The 22,385-nt window shown below is 43.3% G+C and overlaps 1 pseudogene; it reads right to left on the bottom strand.

The window, feature by feature from the left end:
- Positions 1–14,300: 14,300 nt before the first annotated feature.
- On the bottom strand, positions 14,301–15,173 carry LOC120677922 (annotated as a pseudogene).
- Positions 15,174–22,385: the final 7,212 nt, after the last annotated feature.

Below are 22,385 nucleotides of genomic sequence, written 5' to 3'. Positions count from 1 at the left end.
ATATGTACCTTGTTCACTAACCATATGCATCCATCATATCTCATGCTGGGATTGAGGTAGCCATCCACATGCATCCGCGGTTGATATCATAGAACCGATGGCATGCAGGTCTTTCCTAATGCAACTTCAAGAAAATATCATAGAACCGATGGCATGGAGGTCTTTCCTAATGCAACTTCAAAAAAATGCAGGATATGTGCAGCACCACTCGGATTCAAACAAAAAACTAGTGGGTTGTAACAGTATATGCACGAGGCACTCAGGGGAACTATGTTGGGATGAAGGTCTAAGCATGAGGACAAGAGTGAGTACATGGAGATCTAATCCTATAAGCAGGGTTCCAAGTCAAGATCCGCCATGCAGAAGATTTAGGGACCCAATGACTCCGAACCAATAAAACTGATGAGGACATCGCTGCATCGGATACGTACACGTTGAAGTCCGAATCGTCTACAACTCGGATTTCGTTTCCTTCTCGGATTCCAAAAACAGTCTGCACCAAAAACGATGCCACGGCCACATATGGACTCTGTTTGAGGAGATCTTTATATGGTTGGAAAGATAATTTCATAACCTTTCTAACTCCACCAGATTCAGATCCACAGCAGTTCGGAGTCGACGGCAATTCACAAAACAAGTCAACATCCAGAATCTGTCAGGGTGCTGCGCCACCTCTTTTGGGTCAATGGCCCGTGTATCGTGTCGGGCCTTAAGCCCATGTTGTGGGCGCCCCCCTGTATGCACCCAACCCTAGGTCGCCCTGGTTCTTCCATAAACTCAGTAGCCGCCGCCGTTCAGACTTGGGTTTTGTTTAGTTCTTGTGTTTTCCTTCGGGAAACAGAGATTGCATCGTTGTATCTGTGGCGACAAGTCCTTATACATTGATCCAAGGCCCTCGTTCTTGATCTCCTATACTGTGTCGATTAGTCCTTTGGAATTGAGTTCTTGAACCCCTACTTTGCCTTCGTTTCATTCATATTTGCAATTTCAGATTGCGCGTTTATACCTTCTTGCTTGTGTTCTTCGATTCGCTTGCAGGAAAAGCCTTCTTAGCGAGGCCAATCAAATTGTGCTTGGTTGATAACCAATGGAGCGGTGGTGTAACGGTTGCAGGCTTCGAATTCGTGTCTGATTAGAAGCCGGATCGCCAACGTCACGTACTCCACCAATCGAATTTACCTCTACCTCTCGGAAGATCGGGCCGCGTCTACATCAAGTGGTATCAGGATTCAGGTTTACCATGAGGTATAATTTTGTGTTCCTCTTTAGATTCATTTTGTTCCTTTACCTACAATCCACAAAAAGCCCAAAAAATTTTACACTTTCCGCTGTCCTATAACCTGTTTTAGCCTCTGCAATTTTTGTTTCAGTTTCGCTTAGTTGAGTTCGTGTCCGTGGTCAAGTCTTGTTGCTGGTTTAGTGTGTTCGTAGTCGTAGTCAACCGCCCGTCGTTGTTTTTATTTCCGCTGCAGTCCCATCCACTTTTACCCAAACAATAAGTCGAGCCCTCACGTTACTTGACTTGCCCTCGCTTGCCGCCTTGTGTGAACTCTCGCCGCGCAAGCCTTGGATAGGTTGCAAGGCGCCTTGTGTTTTCACCTTGCATCGCAGCCCTTCTTGATTTCATCTGGTGATACTCTTGCTTCATACACCAGGGACGCTTTGCCCTAGGTTGTTCGCTTGCTGAGAAGCTTTGCTCAGCCGTGGTTCTGTGTTGGAGAATAGGGAAGCTTTGCCCTAGCCGCCGTCACCCGATCTGACAAGTTGTGAAGAATAAAAACCATAACTTGAGTTACCTTCGGTAAAATGGGCATAACTTTTCGCCATTTGGGGCCAATCTCAGAAATTCAAAAAAAATTCACAAACATAGAGTTTTGAGGCTTCGAAGTTGTTTTCAGATTTTCAGGAAACGTTCCTGATTTTGTGTAGGCCACATCCCACCTCTGTTTAAGGTGAAAATTTTTGTGGTTCCATCTCATGTGATCCTTGTTCAGAGAAAAATATAAAAAAAATAGTTGAGAAAATAAGAAATCTTGCTCCCTACTAGTCCTTGAGGGAAATCGGTAAAAAGAATAAAAACAATCGTGCAAGTGCTGTTTTGCTTGTTCTTTGAGCTTTATCCATCGTTCTTTGTTCCAACTTGTTGTGCTACGCCTAGGGATATATCTTAGCCAGTAATTGTGACTTGTGTCTTGGATACTTATTGAACTTTGCTACTCTGTTGTGTTTATTGCTAATCTCTTGCTACCATATTGTGCCTGTCTAAGCTACACATATTCTTCTGATCAGCACAGGTTCATCTTGCAACTATTAAACCCAGCTCGACAACAGATTGTACCATCCTGTTGGGCTTTGGTAAGACCACTTGCAAGATGGTAGTAAGCCGTTTGAGATTTTGCACTCCACTGTCACCACCACCCAATACCTTTTAGTTGATAGGGATAATATCTTGGTGTTATCTTTTGCTATCTGCTAACCATGTCAGGGACAGGATGAGAGTCACCTACGGACTTCAATGAGTGTGTGTCAAATAATGAACTTCAGAGACTTGTTGATGACCAGCGCACCTACATCAATGGGAAGTTTGATGAGCTGATGCGCACTATCAACGGCCTGGTCACCCGGGTTGAACATGTTGAACAACGTCCCCCTCCACGGCGACACCGATGCCAACCTTATGGGGATGATGATGACGAGGAGGATAAGGATGCTGACCTTGATGCTGATGCTCGTGCTGCGGACCGTCTTCGGCGCAATCGTCAAGGTATGGGCCGGGAGGTAATCAAAATCGTGGTAATAATAATCCTTTTGCTAAAGCCAAATTTACCATGATTCCTTTTGCTGGCACTGCTGATCCTGAGGCTTATTTAGATTGGGAACTTGCTGTTGAACAAAAATTTAATTCTCATTTAGTTCCTGCTAGGCATAGAGTTAGACTTGCTACTAGTGAATTTACTAGTTTGCTCTGTTTTGGTGGAATGATCTTTGCAATGCTGGTAATGCTGATGCCGTGTCTCAAACTTGGCCTATTTTAAAACAGCGCATGAAGTCTCGTTTTGTTCCTCCTTATTACCAATTTGATTTACGTTTAAAATTGCAAACTTTAAAACAATGTGATAAGGGAGTAGAGGAATATTATTAGGAATTGCTTATTGGACTAGCACGTTGTGGTATTCGTGAGGATGATGATGAAACTAGTGCTAGATTCTTTGGTGGTTTAAATCGTGATATCCAAAATATTCTCGATTACAAAGAATGAACTCATTTTTTTCCAATTGTATCATCTTGCTCTTATGGCAAAACGAGAAGTACAGGGACGCCGCCAAGACCAACTTTCTTTTAGGTCCAACACTGGGAGATTGTTTCAGCAGCGTTCCAACGTTGGAAAGCCCAAGGCGCCGGTTGCTAAGCCACCAGCAACACCACCTACTCCTGCGCCCGCTTCTGAGGTAAGCAATATGTCTACTATGTAGACCCAACAACACAAGAAGCATACTACTTTGGAAAAGGGTTCTTCGAGTAGATCTACAAACATCGTATGCCACCGCTGCAAGGGAATGGGACATGTCATGAAGGATTGTCCAAGTGCTCGTGCTTTCATCGCTACACCAGATGGTAATTGATATGTAAGTGCTAGTGATGTTGAGGATGATTTGGTTCTTACAGCTAACATTGTTGCAGATTCAGAGAGGAAGATGAGGGTGAGGCAATTGATTCCATAATTGCAACGGCAGATTTTCCTAGTCTTCTTGTGCAGCGTGTGTTGAGTTCTAAAGCAGAACATGAGGATGAGGAGAAACTCCAACGCAAGAATTTGTTCCACATGTTTCTCATTGTTCAGGATTGTCGTGTTCTCACCATAATTGATAGCGAAAGTTGCAGCAACTTGGTGAGTTCAGATTTGGTCAAGAAGTTTGGCTTGACCACTCGTTCTATCCCTCACCCCTACTACCTAGAATGGTTCAACAATTGTGGTAAGACTAAGGTAGCTAAATCAGCACGCATACACTTTTCTGTTGGTTCTTATTGTGACTATACTGATTTTGATGTTGTACCTATGCAATCATCATCATTGTTGTTAGGACGACCATGGGAATTTGATACTGATGCTGCACACTATGGAGAACTAATACATATACTTTCATGCATAAGGACAAAAAAAAATTACTTTGCTTCCTTTATCGCCAACTGATATTATGAAATATTTTAAAGAGCTTGCTGAAAATGTTAGCAATGAATCTTCTGATGCTAAAACAAATGGAATTAAATTTAAAGAAGGAGCTTATATTGCTACTACATCTACTGTTGCTGAGTTTTGTGATAATCATGATGCACCTTGCTATACTATGCTTTGTCGATATGAATCTTTTCCAAATGCTCCTATGTCTTACACAATGCATCCTGCTGTCACTAACCTTTTGCAGGAGATTGATAATGGGATGGAGTCGAGGACGACTCCAATTCAAGAAGGGGAGGATGATGAGGACATTATTGCATCGGATACGTACACGTTGAAGTCCGAGTCGTCTACAACTTGGACTTCGTTTCCTTCTCGGATTTCAGAAACAGTCTGCACCAAAAACGACTCCACGGCCGCATATGGAGTCTGTTTGAGGAGATCTTTATATGGTTGGAAAGATAATATCATAACCTTTCCAACTCCACCAGATTCAGGTCCATAGCAGTTCGGAGTCGATGGTAATTCATGAAACAAGTCAACATCCAGAATCTGTCATGGTGCTCCGCCACCTCTTTTGGGCCAATGGCCCATGTATCTTGTCGGGCCTTAAGCCCATGTTGTGGGAGCCCCCCCCCTGGTCGCTCCCAACCCTAGGTCACCTTGGTTCTTCCGTAAACTCAGTAGCCGCCACCGTTTAGACTTGGGTTATGTTTAGTTCTTGTGTTTTCCTTCGAGAAATAGAGATTGCATCGTTGTATCCAGGGCGACAAGTCCTTATACATTGATCCAAGGCCCCCGTTCTTGATCTCATCCACTGTGTTGATTAGTCCTTTGGAATTGAGTTCTTGAACCCCTACTTTGCCTTCGCTTCATTCATATTTGCAATTTCAGATTGCGCATTTATACCTTCTTGCTTGTGTTCTTCAATTCGCTTGCAGGAAAAGCCTTATTGGCGAGGTTAATCAAGTTGTGCTTGGTTGATAACTAACAGAGCGGTGGTGTAATGGTTGCAGGCTTCGAATTCGTGTCTGATTAGAAGTCAGATCGCCAACGTCACGTACTCCACCAATCGAATTTACCCCTACCTCTCGGAAGATCGGGCCGCGTCTACATCAAAAACTATCTTTACAACAACTCTAGTGAACTCATCATTTTTCTTTTTAGGATATATCACAAACTAAATTGATATTCTATCCAAGATAGTAGGAAGCCTCCTCTATGGTCCCAGAGGTGCCTCCTTCGTGTATTATTGTGGCTATGGTTCTAATAGTAGCTTCCCCAAGCCATTGGCATGTTGACAACTTGATAGCAAGGATTGATGATCTCTGTTGTATCAATGAGCAACGAGTGTCCATGATATGACATGAGGGCAAGAACCACATGTCGTGAGCACTCGACCCTCATGACAGGGTGCAACCTTGAGGACAAAGGAGGCAAGAGTCCTGTAGGCGTCGAGTACTTGGCAGGGCATCTTCGAGTACTTTAGGCAATCTGAACATCCTTCTAGTTGCTTCTGAGCCTTCCTTCAAGTATGTCGAGTAGTTCTCCGAGTACTTGCGGTTGCTTCAAGGCTGTGAGGTGCTCAAGCCCCGAAAACTTGATCATATATGATGCGCGAAGTACTTGCGCTCCATATGGAGTAGCCCCCGAGACTTAGGTTAAGTCGCAGAATCAGGCTGAGGGTCACTTCAGTCTTTTTCCTTTATTATTTTCCAAAAAAATTGAAAAATAAATCCCAATGTGTAATTTTACTAAACAAAGTGGTATTGCTGCTTTAATGTGTGCTGCCTCCTTGATAATATGAGATGAAGTTGGCATGACAAGGAGAGAAGCAGTCGAGACACTAGATAGAACACTTCAAGATATAATGGGATCATCTGCACCCTTTGGTGGGTATCTATCTACCAGAGCCTGTATTTGCACATGGCCAGTTATACGTTGCCGTTTCAAGAGGCATGTCCCGACAGACGAGATCCATAGAATGCTTATAACCGAGCAGAACTGATTACAATGGTGTAATAAATATTCTTAATAATTCTAATTAACTTACTCGCCAACTGATGATCTTAAACGAAATTAAAATTCTCAAATGCTTGTGCCCCTTAATGCTACTGTCGGACGGAACCAAATCGGGGTTCGCATGGAATGACCATCAAGCATACGATCTCCTTCTTCCACAGGATAATCTTGCACACCTATCAACTGTCCAGAGCCACAGCTAAAAATAGCCACGTCAGTTTCCACCATATTTTCTACACATACAGATTCAGATTTCATACGACTCTATTTACCATAGAATGGGTAGTTCAGACCAAGAAAACGGGACTGCACATGTCCCAGTTCACGTATGTGATGCCATGTGCCCTCTTCTTCATCCAGCATGTGTACTGACATGCCATCTTGATGTCCAAACCTATCATGTTCACTTACAAGCATCCTACGTGATGGATTGTAAAACCCTTCACCATGCCCATGTATGCACATTAGTATCAGCTGATCTGTTGGTGAGATGGCCAGGTAGAATACATGCTCATGTGGCTCATCAATCAGAGGAATATTGGGTGACCCTAGCTTCACGGGATGATTCGAAGAGCCATCTATGTTCCATGAATATATGCTCCCAGTTTCTTCTACTCCAATCACCTTGCCTTGTGAACTAGGGCATTCAAAAATACGAATGGATAGTACTTGTAGCATCCATCGAAGTTTGTTGGGTTTGTTAGTACTTTCCAAACATCTAAATTTTTCGATGTGAAAGCCATTAACCCGCCCGAGAATAAAGCAATTGCAAAGTGGCCGTTTCTGCTAGATGGTGTTTTACAGAGGATCACATGTCGTAAAGTACGGCTAAAAGGCTCATATACAACTTCAAGATATATTGATGTCAGCAATATAGGGGTGACTATGAGTTGTTCAGCAAAATAAAACCAACATGAGACGTGGAAGATCAAGCGCCCATGAGACGTGGAATAAGATAGAAAAATGATGCACATATAAAAACATGGGTTCATACAGTTCGTGTGTGCTACATGACTTCAAAGCATCAAGCTGGAGTTTTTTGCGCACTCCATCCCATGTCTTGCATGTCGATGAGAAGTTCATGATGTCAAACACATCAAGGCAAGCTAGGATCTACTCAATTGGATCTATAGGGAGATCAAGCCAATTAGGAGTCGCCATTGCTAGGAACCCAGACATGCTAATCTCAAGAAGCTAATAATGGTGTATGTGCGTGTTGCGGCTACTGAGGCGCCTACGTGCGTGCTGCGAGCTAATGGCGTGCGTGTGCGTGCTGCAATTGTTTTGCCACCGCCCAGGATCAATAAACAAGTATATACACGGGGGAGATTGCACAATGCCGGCAAATCCTTCTATAATTGAGCCGACGAGATCAATTCCGTTTGGGGATATGGGAATTAAATATTACCTTGTTGATTAGCTACCCATCTCCGTGCGTCGACCACGATTATTAAATTCACAATGGGGATTAAATATTCTAGCGTTGATTATCTTTCCATTTCTGCGAATGTTTTGTCCGTCCGTGAATATTCTCTCCGATCACCATGTTTGATTAGGTTTTCTTTTCCATATATTGAAATCACGATTTGTTGATTAGGCTTGCATGGGATACTGCAACCAACTTTGGGCCGAATTGGCGAGTGAGCCATCTCACATGTGGGCCGATGTAACAAACGGCATGTTTCATCCGTTACCAGCCTCTGCGCTCGCTGCCGAAGTCCAAGGTCGGTTTACTCCCACCTCGGCAAACCAAGGAAGATGCGACTTACTTAAATATGACGTCTCCCACAGCGCATCTGAACTTACGAAATCTATTCAAAACTCTGCTTTGTTCTCTTATTGCCTACCCCGAAAGGCCTATTTATTCCTTTATGTTCAAAATTCATAATTTCCATATATTCAAATCACGATTTGTTGATTAGGCCCACAATCTGGCACCCACATGCTGACGGCGTGTTTGCTGTGTAGCAGACAATGTAACATTTACCTGCCTTTATAATTATATGTACGTTTTTTACAGCTGAGTTTTCGTTGCTCGTGTCAACTAAAATTAGCCATAACAAATCCACAATAATACCATAACAATAACTAAAGTAAGAGTTCTAAACATAAATAATTAAAGAATATTATAAAACAGTAAAGTCTACTATAAGATAGATAATATTCTCTTCTTTATCTTGACTAAAGAATTCTCTTCCAATAAATGTAACCAAGCAATTTAACTGCAGGGAAAGGGGCCTACCCCGAAAGGCCCATTTATTCCTTTATGTTCAAAATTTATAATTTCCATATATTCAAATCACGATTTGTTGATTAGGCCCACAATCTGGCACCCACATGCTGACGGCGCGTTTGCTGTGTAGCAGACAATGTAACATTTACCTGCCTTTATAATTATATGTACGTTTTTTACAGCTGAGTTTTCGTTGCTCGTGTCAACTAAAATTAGCCATAATAAATCCACAATAATACCATAACAATAACTAAAGTAAGAGTTCTAAACATAAATAATTAAAGAATATTATAAAACAGTAAAGTCTACTATAAGATAGATAATATTCTCTTCTTTATCTTGACTAAAGAACTCTCTTCCAATAAATGTAACCAAGCAATTTAACTGCAGGGAAAGGGGCGGCACGATGGGACTCGCCGCTTATGAGATGCGACTATGTGAGTCTGAGCCTGTTTGGTTACTTGAGGCTTATTTATAATAAGCCCAAATAGGAGTTTGGTTGCATGGTCTTATAATAAGCCTTTTTAGTAGCTACAATAAATGTAACCAAGCAATTTAACTGCAGGGAAAGGGGCGGCACGATGGGACTAGCCGCTTATGAGATGCGACTATGTGAGTCTGGGCTTGTTTGGTTACTTGAGGCTTACTTATAATAACTCCAAATAGGAGTTTGGTTGCATGGGCTTATAATAAGCCTTTTTAGTAGCTAATGACATTTGTGCTCCTCATTAATGTGCTTTGTAGGGGCTGAATGGATAGACTTATGGAGGGATAGAGATTGGAAAATATTGTTTTCCTGATAGGGCTTACAAGAGATAAACCTCATAAGCACCGGCTTATGAGCTTATGGAGAGGCTTATAATAAGTCTCACCTTTAAGCCTAGTTGTTTGGATGGAATGAGAGTGATTTGGAGCTTGTTGGTATGAGTTTATTACAAGTCTCAAGTAACCAAACACCCTCTACGGATGGGAGGAAGTTTCTCTCTTATTGAGCTAATGGGCTTTGTTCCTTCGTAGGCTGAATGTACATAATATGTATTACTTATTTAACTTTTTGTCTCAAATCATGAGTATGCCATGGCATACCGTCGAGCTCTTCACGGCATATAGGGATTAGTAAAAGAACTCATTATCAGAGCATCGCTGGACCTTATTTTAATTTTTCTAGAGCTACTAGCGCCCGGGCATAGGATGATATGTTTTTCCAACCTCTTCTTTTTTAGTTGGCTTAACAGCTTCATTTTCAGTTTGTTTAAGTTCTATTATGCCTGCATCAAAGAGTACAGCTCATTCTAAAAAAAGTTGCTCAGGGGCAATAATTGCTTTCTTTTCAACCAACAAGAAAAAGTGCCCATGTTGCCAGTTGCAGAAAAAAATGGATAAATAAAACATGCAGCTACAATAACTTATTCAGGTTGGTTTTGGTCAAATTCCTTATTACTCCCTACGACCCAAAAAGAGTGATTCTAGCTTTATCTAATTCAAACCATCTTAAATTTGCAAACATAATATGGCTTAACTTAGGACAAAGCTAGAATAGAACCCTTTTGCTACATATAGGAACTTAATTTTTTCCTTAAATGCAACTTTAATACCCTCTCATAACACTACCGGAATCGGCTTATTTGCCGTATGCCAAAACCACACGGTGAAGCCACAAAAGCGTATGATAAAGACTATGCCGTGCTCGGTCCAAGGCGAAACTCCCATGGCGACAGGGGTGACGCCAAAGACTTTGCCGTGTGCCTTTTATTGGGCACACGGCAAACATTCGCCATGTGTTTTCCCCGGCACACGGCAAAATAAAGTAGCAAACGGCGTGTGACGTTCATGGCGGGAAGAAGACGACGTTGAGGATGGCTTTGCCGTGTGCCCTAAGCTGAGCACACGACAAAGTGCCCGCCAAGATGGCACACGACAAAGTTTTAAAACTTTACCGTGTGCCTCCCACACAGCACACGGCGAATTTAAGGTACCTTTGTCTGTGTCAGCAAGCCACACGGCAAAGTTTGCACATGAAACCCAGGAATGACACTTTGTCGTGTGCCAAGCTTAATGCACACGGCAAACTGACCAAATATTTTCTGTTTTCAATGGTTTTTCACGTATGAATATCCCCATGCAAACAAATATCACAGGCATTATTCATGTATCACACCAAATATCACAGGCATCATAAATATATCATAAATAAACAAGCATCACATGCAGTCGACATAGATAAATTCATGTCCTTGTACCACACGTTCACAAAATCCAAAGTAAGAAATACATAAGTTCACAAGTATGTTCACACACTGAAAGATTAGAAGTAGCACAAGTTGACAAATGCAAAGTTAAGTTCTATGACTGAGGTGGGCCGAACGGAGGAGAGCCGAACAGAGGTGGGGACAACTGTTGTGCGGGGAACGTCAGTGAGATGCCTGGCAACAACTCTGGCGTATTCGATGCCGCCGATTCATTCTGCGGAATGGAGAATATATTGCATTCGAGACAAGAATAAGTCCGAAAAAGTTATAATCTAAAACATTCAAAATTTCATAGAAGTGTCTAAGTGACTCTAAGTCTCTATGTTTTCTAAGCTATAATCTAAAAGATTCAAAATTATATCGAAGTATCAACGTGAATCTAAGTCTCTACGTTCTCTAAGTCTCTAATACTTGAAATGAAAGTACAATGTTGTCAAGTGGCTCACAGGAGGAGTTGCTTGAGCCGAAGCCGGAACCAGAGGGAACATTCGGTGGTAGTGGTTGACCTATTTGAATAGAAAGACCTTGAATGTACGAGTACATCTGGGCCATCTGCTGCTGAACCACGGCCTGCTGCCTCACTGTCTCCTCCTGTCGTATCCTCCTTTCCTCGGCTATCGCCGCCTCGTGTGCTGCCGCTTGCGCCGCCATATTGGCCTGCCATTTTTCATCGCAATGTTATAAATGCAAAGCAAACATTTGTAAATATTGAATGAACGATGAATAAATCAGAAATAACCTCAAGTTCCTGTACTCAGAGCTCTGCCACGAATAGCTGTGGGCGTATGGCCGGGCTACTGTTCGTGCTCCTTGCTCGAACCTGGGCGAGAGTGGGAGTTGTGGCCGTGTCTAGAGTGCCATCGCCCATAAAGTAGTGGCCATGCTTCTTATCTCCTCCCACCCTCATGATGATCTCTCCATCAAGGTCATGGGCACTCAGATCCCACACTGCCTTAGGGACCTGCCTTCCCACCTCTGTGTACATATTATCAAAAAAATGGATAGTGATTGAAAATTATCGAAACGATATATACAAAAAAAACATGTCAAACCATAGAGCATATCACTAACTATATGACTTAACACATCTCAATTCTCGTACATAAGCACAGATGATTAAGAAATTAATCCAAGTATACAAAAAAATTCATAACTGATTCAACAATTTCAAAACTAATTTGTATTTAAATTACTCACATACAACTAATTCATCGATAGATAGTCTCTAAATTATTCACATGGAGAGGGGGTTGAGAGGGAACTCACCGGGGGCACGGATGGAGCACGAACGTGGCGGGCGCGGCTGGCGCGGCGTGCGGGACAGGGTTCCTCCTCCTTCTCCCCCTCCTCATCAGCCGGAGCGGCTGGCGCGCCAGGACAGTTGGCAGCACGGGACGGTGCACGGATGGGGTGGCCTCAGCCATCCTCCCTCTCCTCCCCCTCCTCCCCCCTCAATTGGCACGCGGCCGACGCGGCAGGGCGAGGCGTGCTCGCCCAACGCGTGCAGCGGCCGGCGCGGCGTGTGGCACGGGGCCTCCTCCCTCTCCTCCCCCTCCTCCACGGCCGGCGCGGCAGGCGGGGCAGGCTCGGTCGGTGAGTGCGGTGGCGGGGGAGGGCGTGCAGCGGCAACGGGCGTCGAGTAGCGCGTGCAGCGGCGGCGGCTGCTGCGCGGCGGAGAGTATGCGGCGCCAGCGGCAGGGCCCGGGGCCAGGGCGTGCGGCAGGCGGCGGCATCTGCTGTGTGTGCGGTGACTGATGAGGGTGTGTGAGAACCTGCGGCCGCGATGGCTAAGTCAACAAAGGACTTCGCCGTGTGCTTGATCCACGACACACAGCAAAGTTTGAATTTCGCTGTGGGCCAGATCTAAGGCACTCGGCAAAGTATAGACTTTGCCGTATGCCAACACAGGGCAAAGACCCATTTCATCATTTTATGTGCAACAAATATTAACCACTCAAAGACCCGTTAATTTAAAATATTTATGAAACCTAACCACTCATATTTTTTTATCTAGACTTAACAACATGAATATAATTTTCCCACCCACTCTATTCTATTATTTGATATATTTATAGGTCACATTAAATTTATATAAAAAATTGTATAATTGCAGTTAATACATTAAAATTAACAAACAGATCGAAAAAATACTAAAATTTAACTAGAAGCAATGGATATTGACGACAGAAAAAGCTTTGAAATCAAACTCAAATTCAACCGTCATTACGTCTACAAACCTAACCACATCTATCTCTACTCTCTGGATCTTCTTCGGGAAAGGTTTAGTTTATAAGCATCGTATGTAACAAAATGTACGAAACATACTCAAATTTTTACCACACAATCCACGTGTGATAGCATGAGATATTTAAAAATCTCATAATTTTTAGATTTTGTTTGAATTTATAAAATTTTAAAACCATTGGGCCCCACGGGCGTGGTAATATTTTGTGAACACGATTTTTGAAATTTCATTTGAACTATAAGGTCTTACGCTGGACTCAATGTCATGAATACCTTTTTTCACTCACTTTATTGTATTATTTCATGCAGTAGCAGTTCAATTTTGACTTATACGAAAACAACATTTGTAAGAAATAAATTTGTTAAATATAGCAAACATGTCTAGAAATATTTCAAATTGGAACATGGAATATCTAGCAAAATTTGTGGGGTGGAGAAAAAAGCTAGATGGCTAAGAGGTGAATTTTTCTTTGAATATTTGTCATGTGCCTAACAGGGGCACACGACGAAGGCATCTATTTGTCGTGTGCCTAACAGGGGCACACGGCGAAGGCCTCTCTTTGCTGTGTGCTTGGTGGGGGCACATGACAAACTTTGACGGCCATCCCTAGGTCGAACGGCCGTTGCACGGGATCGGAGGGGCACATGACCGTATCGTTGCTGTGTCCCTCTTTGGGAGCACAAGGCGAACACAGCTCTTTGCCGTGTGCCTCTAGGGTGGCACACGACAAATTTTGACGGCGTCGCTCGGTCTAATGGCAGTCGGAGCAACGACGCAGGGGCACGTGAGCGTCTCTTTGCCATGTGCTACCCGCGCAGCACACGGCAAACTCCGCTTTGCCGTGCGTTTCCTTTGGGGTACCTGGCAAAGTAGGTTGTTTGCCGTGTGGCTATATTGTGCCGTGTGTTTTGTTTGTGGCACACGGCGAAGGACCTTTTTGCTGTGTGCCCGATATATTGCACACGGCAAAATTTCACGCACACGGCAAATGAAGAGTTTTTGGTAGTGTAAGGTGCTGCTTTTGGCCAGGTGCTTGTACGCAATTTGTTGGCTACTTACCCTCTACCACTATAATGTACAGTTTAGTTTCATTTTCACAATGTGTTGCTGCCAATTAGTAACACACACAAATTCAGCAATTATTTATATTGGATTGGCAGGATTTGTTTAATCAACATATAGACAACGCTATATAACCCATATGTAGCCTGCCATCGCATCAAAGTGCAATCATCAAGCAGTGGGTACAAGCGTCAACTTGCTAAGCTCTTAAGCCTGCCTATAACAGGTTGGTCACTCAGACCCTACCAAACTGTGTGAAAAACAAACATTATATCCCTAGATTCTCAACTTGACAAACAACACATTTCATAACTAACGATAGTAGCACACGAAAATATGCTTGATACAGTCTTTGCGTCGGCTGATGGTAACGTCCCTGATAAAGTCTGGTATAACTTGTTTGAGGAGGCGCTTCCAGTTCCCCCTTGCCGGCACAGGCAGTGGGATGTCTCGGAGCACCGGGTGCTCCCGGAGGACGTCGCATCGCAGAGGAAGATGCCACGCCATAGATCCACCCAGGCGACCGTCCCATGCTCACCGCCAACCGTGACCGTCTTCCCCGTGTCGTGGTACAGCATGGCGTCCTCCATAGCGGCAGGTAACGGGACAAGGGTGTCCCGCACGAGCTCCTCCACAGACATCCGCTTGGTGATCCATCCTCGGGGATCGGAGGACCGGTACAGGTGGAGATCGAAGTCCCACCTGATGATCGTGCGCCTGTCGCGCCCGAACACCGGGCAACGAACATTGAGGGCTGCGACGGCGTACGAGCCGCCGCCGTCGCGGCTGAGGAGGGCGGTGTCGGAGTCGGCGAAGCTCCGCGGGTGCGGATTGGGGAGCCGATCCAGCCGGCGGGAAGTAGTCCCAGGCCCGTATGCTTGCGGTGGCGGTGAGGACGCCGGGGACGCGGAGGAGGACGAGGTCGCCGTCGGTGGCGACAACCTTGGGCGCGGCGAAGGTGCATTCCAGGCCGGGGCAGTGGATGCCGAAGTGGGAGAGGAGCGGCGGTCGGGCGGGGTGGAAGGTCACCTGGAGTGGCAGGCCTCTGCTCGTGGTGCCCGAGGCGGTGGTGGCGTTGGGGCGGTCGGAGTCGTAGCACCGCATGTCGACGAGGACAGCGTCGCCGTAACAGTCGCACTCGGGAAGGATGGGCGGAATCCAGGAGGAGACGGTGGCGGTGGCCATGGGGAAAGAGGAGGAGGCCGAGGAAACTACGGTTCCGCTTTGGGTTTTTTTCCTCCGCCGCCGCCGGACAGAGACCAGACACAGCACACGTGAACACTCACAATCTTAAAGCAAATATCACGGCCGGTGAAGAAAAAACTGCACCGGAACTTAGTAGTTTTTTTTTTGGGCTGTTTAATTAGCCGGCGCAACAACGGAGATCATCTTCTTCCTCGAGCCCAAACTGATGTCGGCCCATGTAATTGTTTCGACCTAAATTTGTCCGAGATGTCGGCCCAAACTGAAGACGATTCGGGCCATTGGCTGTTATAGATTGTTTTGCTTGTTTTTATTTTAACTGTTTTGGGTGTCGGTTGAATTCAGCCTAGTTATGGGTTATTTTTATTCTTTTTCTTTTATATTTTTGTTAGAATTTGCTTATAATAATAGCTACCAATCAAGCATTCAAATGGCTCCCTATGAAGCTTTATATGGGAGAAGATGCCGATCACCTATCTGTTGAGATGAAGTGGGAGAAAGGAGAATGTTAGGACCAGAAATAATACAAGAAACTGAAGAGAAGATATGAATAATAAGAGAGACTGAGGACAGCACAAAGTAGACAAAAGAATTATGCAGATAATAAAAGAAGGAAAATAGAGTTTGATATAGGAGAATTAGTATATCTGAAAGTATCACCAATGAAAGGGGTTAAAAGATTTGGAATGAACAAGAAACTAAGTCCACCATATATATATATAGGACCATTTTCGGTTATTGAGAAAATTGGAGAAGTTGCATACAGATTGCAGCTCCCAGAATCAATGGCAGGAATATATAATGTGTTCCATGTGTCAATGCTTAGAAAATGTCTCCGAGAGTCTGAAGAATATATTGAAATACCGAAAGAACAACTACAAGAAGATTTGACTTACAAAGAATATCCAACACGTATTATTGATACAAAGGAGTAGGAGACAAGGCATAAAACTATTCGTTTCCTCAAGATTTAATGGAGTAATCACTCTGAAGATGAAGCCACATGGGAACAAGAGGATGATATATTGAAATCATATCCATACCTTTTTCAGAGCTAAAAGGTATGAATTTCGAGGACGAAATTTTATTTAGGGGGGAAGACTGTAAGAAACTAGAAACAATATTACGTGTGTATAACCAGTGGACTGTTATGTAATTCTAGATACTAGATAACAAATTCTTGCTAAAGGCTACAACTGCATTGTATCCAAACTCCGGGTTCAATAGAATATACACTAGGCTGTGAAGAAGAAATAAAATAAATCAAGAGAAAGAAATGAGATAAGAAAGACCTGGATAGAGATGACGACTACAGCAATTAAAAAAAAAAAGACCCTGGACACCTATAGGTTTCCCTAACCCCCACGTATCCCTACAGATAGAGATGAGAAAACTGAAGCAGGGTAGAATTTAACCCAGCTCAGGTTAAGATTGTGTATTTATACAGCCCTCTCTTCCACTCACAACCTGCACCAAAACAATTCCAAAAAAAAAGAACAGAGCACGGTAGGGTTGGGAGAGATCGAGATAAATCAGAGAGTTGGAAGTGACCTTGCTACTAAGGTATGCTCCTCTAGCAGATTTACTTTCATACTACTCTTGATTTCTATTCTTTTCTCCCTGTTCGTGCTAGTTCTCTCAGACCCCGTATATGATCTTTACTGCTATCACTAGTGCCTGTTGGTGTATAGCCTCTGTCTTGCTTCGTGTAACAATCTAAGCAAGGTCTGAAACTAAACTGCTTGTTCCCTCTAATACTTGTCTCTTTAACTAGTGATTTGTCATACGAGAACACACCTAAATTGTTGACTAAAGAACAGATGTATGTGGCCACTGCTGCCGGACCCATTTTCTGCTAGCAAGAATGTTACTATTTTAAAGAAATGTTTTACAGTATGCTTACATGCATTGGTTCAGAACTCTCTAATGGGACTAAAGGTTTGAGGAACACATGTGTAATCTTACTAATAATAGATAACCATTTTCGCATGGAAACAATCATGATATAAGTGGACTCCAAATTAAACAATTCACACATGAGGATGCCTAACTGAACTGACACCTATATGTGTATAGGACTGGTCTGAATATTACTCAATATGTGGCCGATTAATGAAAACATGATCAGCTAATGATTTGTGCCTAAATGATAGTGTAAAATTTAATTAAAACTTATCAATATGTTAGGTACTATTGACCTCGAGGATTGGAAGGAAGAACTCCCCTGAATTAACCAGGCAAGTTGTGCATATCAGTAGCTTGTTGAATGTTGAACTTGAAAACTTAACGATATACAGTATCATCTGATGAATGGAAATCATCATAAATTGGGAAAAGAACATGGTAGTACTTAGCCTGGGACATCCGGTTCTTGAAATTGCGATATGTGTTAAGTCCGGTATCAGGGTGAGATGGGGAAACCTCACTCAAGCAAGGAATCTGGAGTTGGTTTCTCAGAGATGGGGTACTACCAAATTGGTGGGATTATGACGGTTAAATAAATAATTCTCTGCAGAGGTCAACTAAAAGCTCTCCTTATTGAATAACTTTCTGGATATCTAATAATGTTTATACTAAGCAGGGACTCTCCGTAAAAAACTAAATTTTCTTGCTGAGTATGAAAGCATACTCATTGCTTGTTTGCTTGACTGATGTGCACAGAACTGAATGAAGGAGGAGATTTTGCTGGGATGGGGAGTGACGACCAGGAGCAATTGTAGCAATAGTTTAGTTTATTTCACATTAAGCTTTTCGCTCAGTACACACGTGTAATTTTGAATGCTTGTAAACATCAATAAAGTATGAATATTCTTCATTTGAGACAAAATTAATGTTCCACTTTGCTTAGTGCACTTATGAACTTCAAAGGTTCATAAATGTATGACAGCTGCCATCCCCAAGTTTGTGTTTGGGGCATGACATATAGAGTTTAATTGGCGGAACCATGATAAACATGTTAAGTTGGAGAGCATCCGATAGAGATACACGTGCTTAATATGTTGTCAAAAGATTAAATTAATTATTTAGGCATCTTATAAAATTCAAATGAAAAAACTCAAAACGACAAAGTCAAGTTGTAGATCTCGTTGAGAACTAAAATTTTATATAAAAATTATCTTCATTCAAGTTTTTATGAATTAAAATTCTAAGGTCAGATCTCATCCCGCCGGTGAGAGTGGCGCAACAAACTTGACACGTGGAATATGCACTGTCAGACCCCTTTTGAGCGCTCCAAAGTACGTGGTGCAGCAGTATGTTTTATCTAGCCACGCGGATTGGTGCGACCAAAAGAATTAGATCTGCAAATATTTATTGGGATAAATTATTTTAAAATAAAACTTAAAAATATATTAAAAATAAAAAATCCCACGGCGGCAGATGCATGGGCGACTCTGGATTTGCATGCGCCGACCGCACGATGTTTGAACTTAGTTCACGCGAGATTCTTTTTCCAAACAATATGTACTCCGTACAGTTAATAAGCTCAAGTTACTTAGGGCATGTACAAAGGTTCAGACAGCTGCTGTATATTTATCACACAGACAACTAAACAGTCAGCTTGTATAACAAGCTGTCTGCTAGATACTTAATTCACTCTTTGACACATTAATCATGGTGATCTAGTGCATAATTTGTTGTTTGTAGTCATTGTGTTGCATACATGGAAGAATACATAATATATCAAATAATGTGTATGACTCTTAGAATAATCATGTATATAATATATATTTATATGGATAGGAATACATGACATGCTATAATAATAAAGTGGCATCAGTTAATAGATAATAAATAGGCTGATAACAAATTCTCACAATGTTCACACAAATATTCAGACTATCAGTTCACACAAACATTCAGACACAGACTAGCATCAGTTCACACAAAAAGAACAGCTATCCTGTAGTAGCATATGCTGCAGACCACCTGGCCACAAACAAGACCTGGCCACAAATTTCAAGCTGCAGTACTGAACTACTTCCGAATTCCTGAAAAAAAAGGACAGTACCATTTCAGGCTGCAGTGCTATACCACTTCAGAATTCCTAAAAAAGAATTGACAGTAGCACATCAAGAACAATAGGATACTAACCTCAATTCTCAGCACAAAATTTCTTCTTCGACATCAGCACTGCAAGTAAAAACACACCCTGGTTCAGTAATTGCGGTGAGTAAAATTGCAGAGTGAATCAAGAAAGATTGACCACTGCAAAGCAGCCCTTCCATGAAGTTCAGTCTGCAATTAACTTAATGAGCAAACAAACATATACTAGGAACGGAGAAGGGCATAGAAACGAACAATGGCATGGCAGGAGAAAGTAAACAGCCAAAATTCTGCGCGTGAGTTTAATATGTAGTGAATATACTAATCTGTTGCTCTTTTGTTTGTTCAGCTATTTTATAAAATTAGGAGTTCAATATCTGGACCAATTTTAGTAAATGGTTGTGCTATGGCCTCTGAGGATAGGTGTTGATGAGAGATGATCACATACTAAGCCCAGGAGCCCCGTACGCCAAACCCGGACTGCACTGATTTGAACCAAGGCGTGCCAGTCAATTTGACCTGTAAATTGACAAAGAAACAACAAACCGTCAAATTCAAGAGTGTATCGGCTGGATTTCCGAACCACTCTTACGCGGGGTATCGGCAAAGTTCTGCCGATACAAAAGGCGACAAGATCGTGAAAGATAAGCGTGTAATAAAAGTGATCTACTACGGATCGGCAATGAGCTGCCGATGCCGATAAGCAACCAGACGGCTAGATCTAAAGCCGACACGTGCCGAGTAACAATGTACAAATCCACGAATGTATGGATCTGGACAAAGCTAAGCTTATAATTCAATCTAATCGGCTTTACAGGGTTTATCGTGATAAACAAAGAGCTTACAGCCGATTAAACAGATCACTAAGCTGGGTAGTTTGTGAATTAATCTAAAGGAGAAAACAGAGATGCGCCCAGATATCAAAGCTTAGATAAATTCGATAAATTTTGAATAGATCTGAACAAAGCAACAGCGATACGCCCGGAAGCTAAAGCTCAGATTTACTCGGTAAATGAAAACTTACCAGCAAACCAAGTCGCTCGAATGTGAGACGTACTTGATCAGCTTGAAAGAGCTCGCAAAAAAAATGGCGAAGCCGCCGACAAGAAAATAAATTGCAAGTAGTAAAGTTTGTTTGTTTGGATGTGTATCAATCTTTTACAATGGCTGGGGGTTCATATTTATACCCCACGCTAACACAATCCTAGCCGATTATGACAAAGCACGATTCTATTCTAGGGAATAAAAACTACTTCTAAAAATAAGATAAATCTTGCCAAACCGAAGCCAAAATATCTGATCGACTCCCCCCTCTCCGGTCAGCAAGATCTTTGACCGTGGCATACGATCGTCCCTCCAAATCCACCGATCGTACAGCACAAAACTTTTTCTCCTTTGCAACAATCTTCCTTGCCACGTGCCAAAATTTGGTGTCAACACATGCCCCCCAATTTCGGAGTAAAAATGTCCTTTTTACTTTGAAATTAAACCCTATCATGATTATGCTGCCGAACGGTCCCTTCACTTACTGCCGTCTCGCTTCCCGTGTGGGTGGCAAGTGAAAATCTCTTCTTTGCCCTCAACCTTTCATCTTTTCGTCCACACAAAGGGAATCTGACGATTCATCTCCCGTCTTTTTACCCATGTGTCCCTCGATTAGACCCAAGAGTAAAGACCATGCTGGTGCACACAACCAATTCATCTTCCCCACCTTAGACTATAAATTGCCCCATCAGCACTGCAGCCCTCTCATCGGCCAGAGCTCTCTTTGCCTTCTTCTTCCTCAAGCTCCCAAAAACCCTAGCCTCCTCTCCTTCTCCAGAACAAATGGCCAGCAACAAGCGCGCCGGCGAGGGTTCCTCCGATGCTCCACCGCCGCTCCGTCCCCGTCTGGGGTAAGACGTCGTTATCTTCCCTACCAATGCTGATACTTAGGTATGCTTTTGACCGTCTATTCCTCTCTGCAGGTACGCCGCCATGGAGCTCCCCCCCCCCAACTTCTGAGCCCTGGACCTCCTCCGCCAGCTCAACGAGGCCCGCCGCGACCTCGACGGGCGCAGATGGATCAGGTCGTGATCCGCGGCTAGCTCACCAACGCCGACACCAAGGCTGCCAGTAAGATTTCTGGCCATGTCATTCTTCAGCAATTTCTTCTTCACATATTCTGCTATAATCCTTTCTTTCCCAGACTTGGAGTCGCAAGTCCAGAATCTCCTGGACGCCGCCCGAGTCGCCATCGACTCGGTGAACGCGAGGGGAAGCACCATCGCCGCGCGCCTCCAGAACATCCCGGCGCATGTCACGAAGGTTGCCCGCCACAGAGCTCACGAGGGCGCCGCCAGAGCCATCGTCGTCATCTCCACCATTTCCGCGGCAGACTATCGGCAGTGGGAGCCGATCTTCCCCGAGCCGGGCTTGCGGCGAGAGGCTTTCGAGGAGCTTGTCGATGACCTATACTACCCAGCTGACGCCGTCGTTGGTGATGTCAGCTTGGATGGGGTTGTCAGCAACCTCTTCGGAGCAGAGTCAGATTAGGTTGTAATGTAACAGCATATCTGGCTTTTTGTAAATATAATCAACGAACTAGCTCCCCTCATTGGCTCCTGTCTTTTGTCTTTGTTGTACTTCGTATTAATTTCTGTCTTGCAATTGCACCGAATATACCAACATCCTCTCACGATCAAACTCGAATAGAAAGTCAAATCAAATCCAAAACAAACATTGTTGGATTAAGTTTTTTGATCTAAGGGCGATACTTGTCATATCGGCCACGAAAATACTCGAACGCATTACAACACGATCAAGTTTTTCCTTATTTCTTGCACTAAAGGCGATACACTTTCTGTATCAGCTACTCTGAATCCAATCGATCTTCTTATGTAATCGGCTATGCATCTACCCAAACACTTGGGTAATATTTCTTCAAATATTTGCCATTAAGCACGCTGAAAAATTCTTCTCCTTCTAAAGTCTCCAGAATGTATGCGTTCCCAGGAACACATCTACTAATCTTGTAGGGCCCCTCCCATATTGGAGACCACTTGCCGAATTTGGGATCTTTTGTTCCTATCGGCAAGACCAGTTTCCACACCAAGTCTCCTTGGTTAAAAGTTTTGGCTCTGACTTTCTTATCATACCATCGGCCCACTC

Source organism: Panicum virgatum, chromosome 6N (assembly GCF_016808335.1).
Source record: "Panicum virgatum strain AP13 chromosome 6N, P.virgatum_v5, whole genome shotgun sequence".
NCBI classification, from domain to species: Eukaryota; Viridiplantae; Streptophyta; class Magnoliopsida; order Poales; family Poaceae; genus Panicum; species Panicum virgatum.
This window is presented reverse-complemented; position numbering and strand designations above follow the sequence as displayed.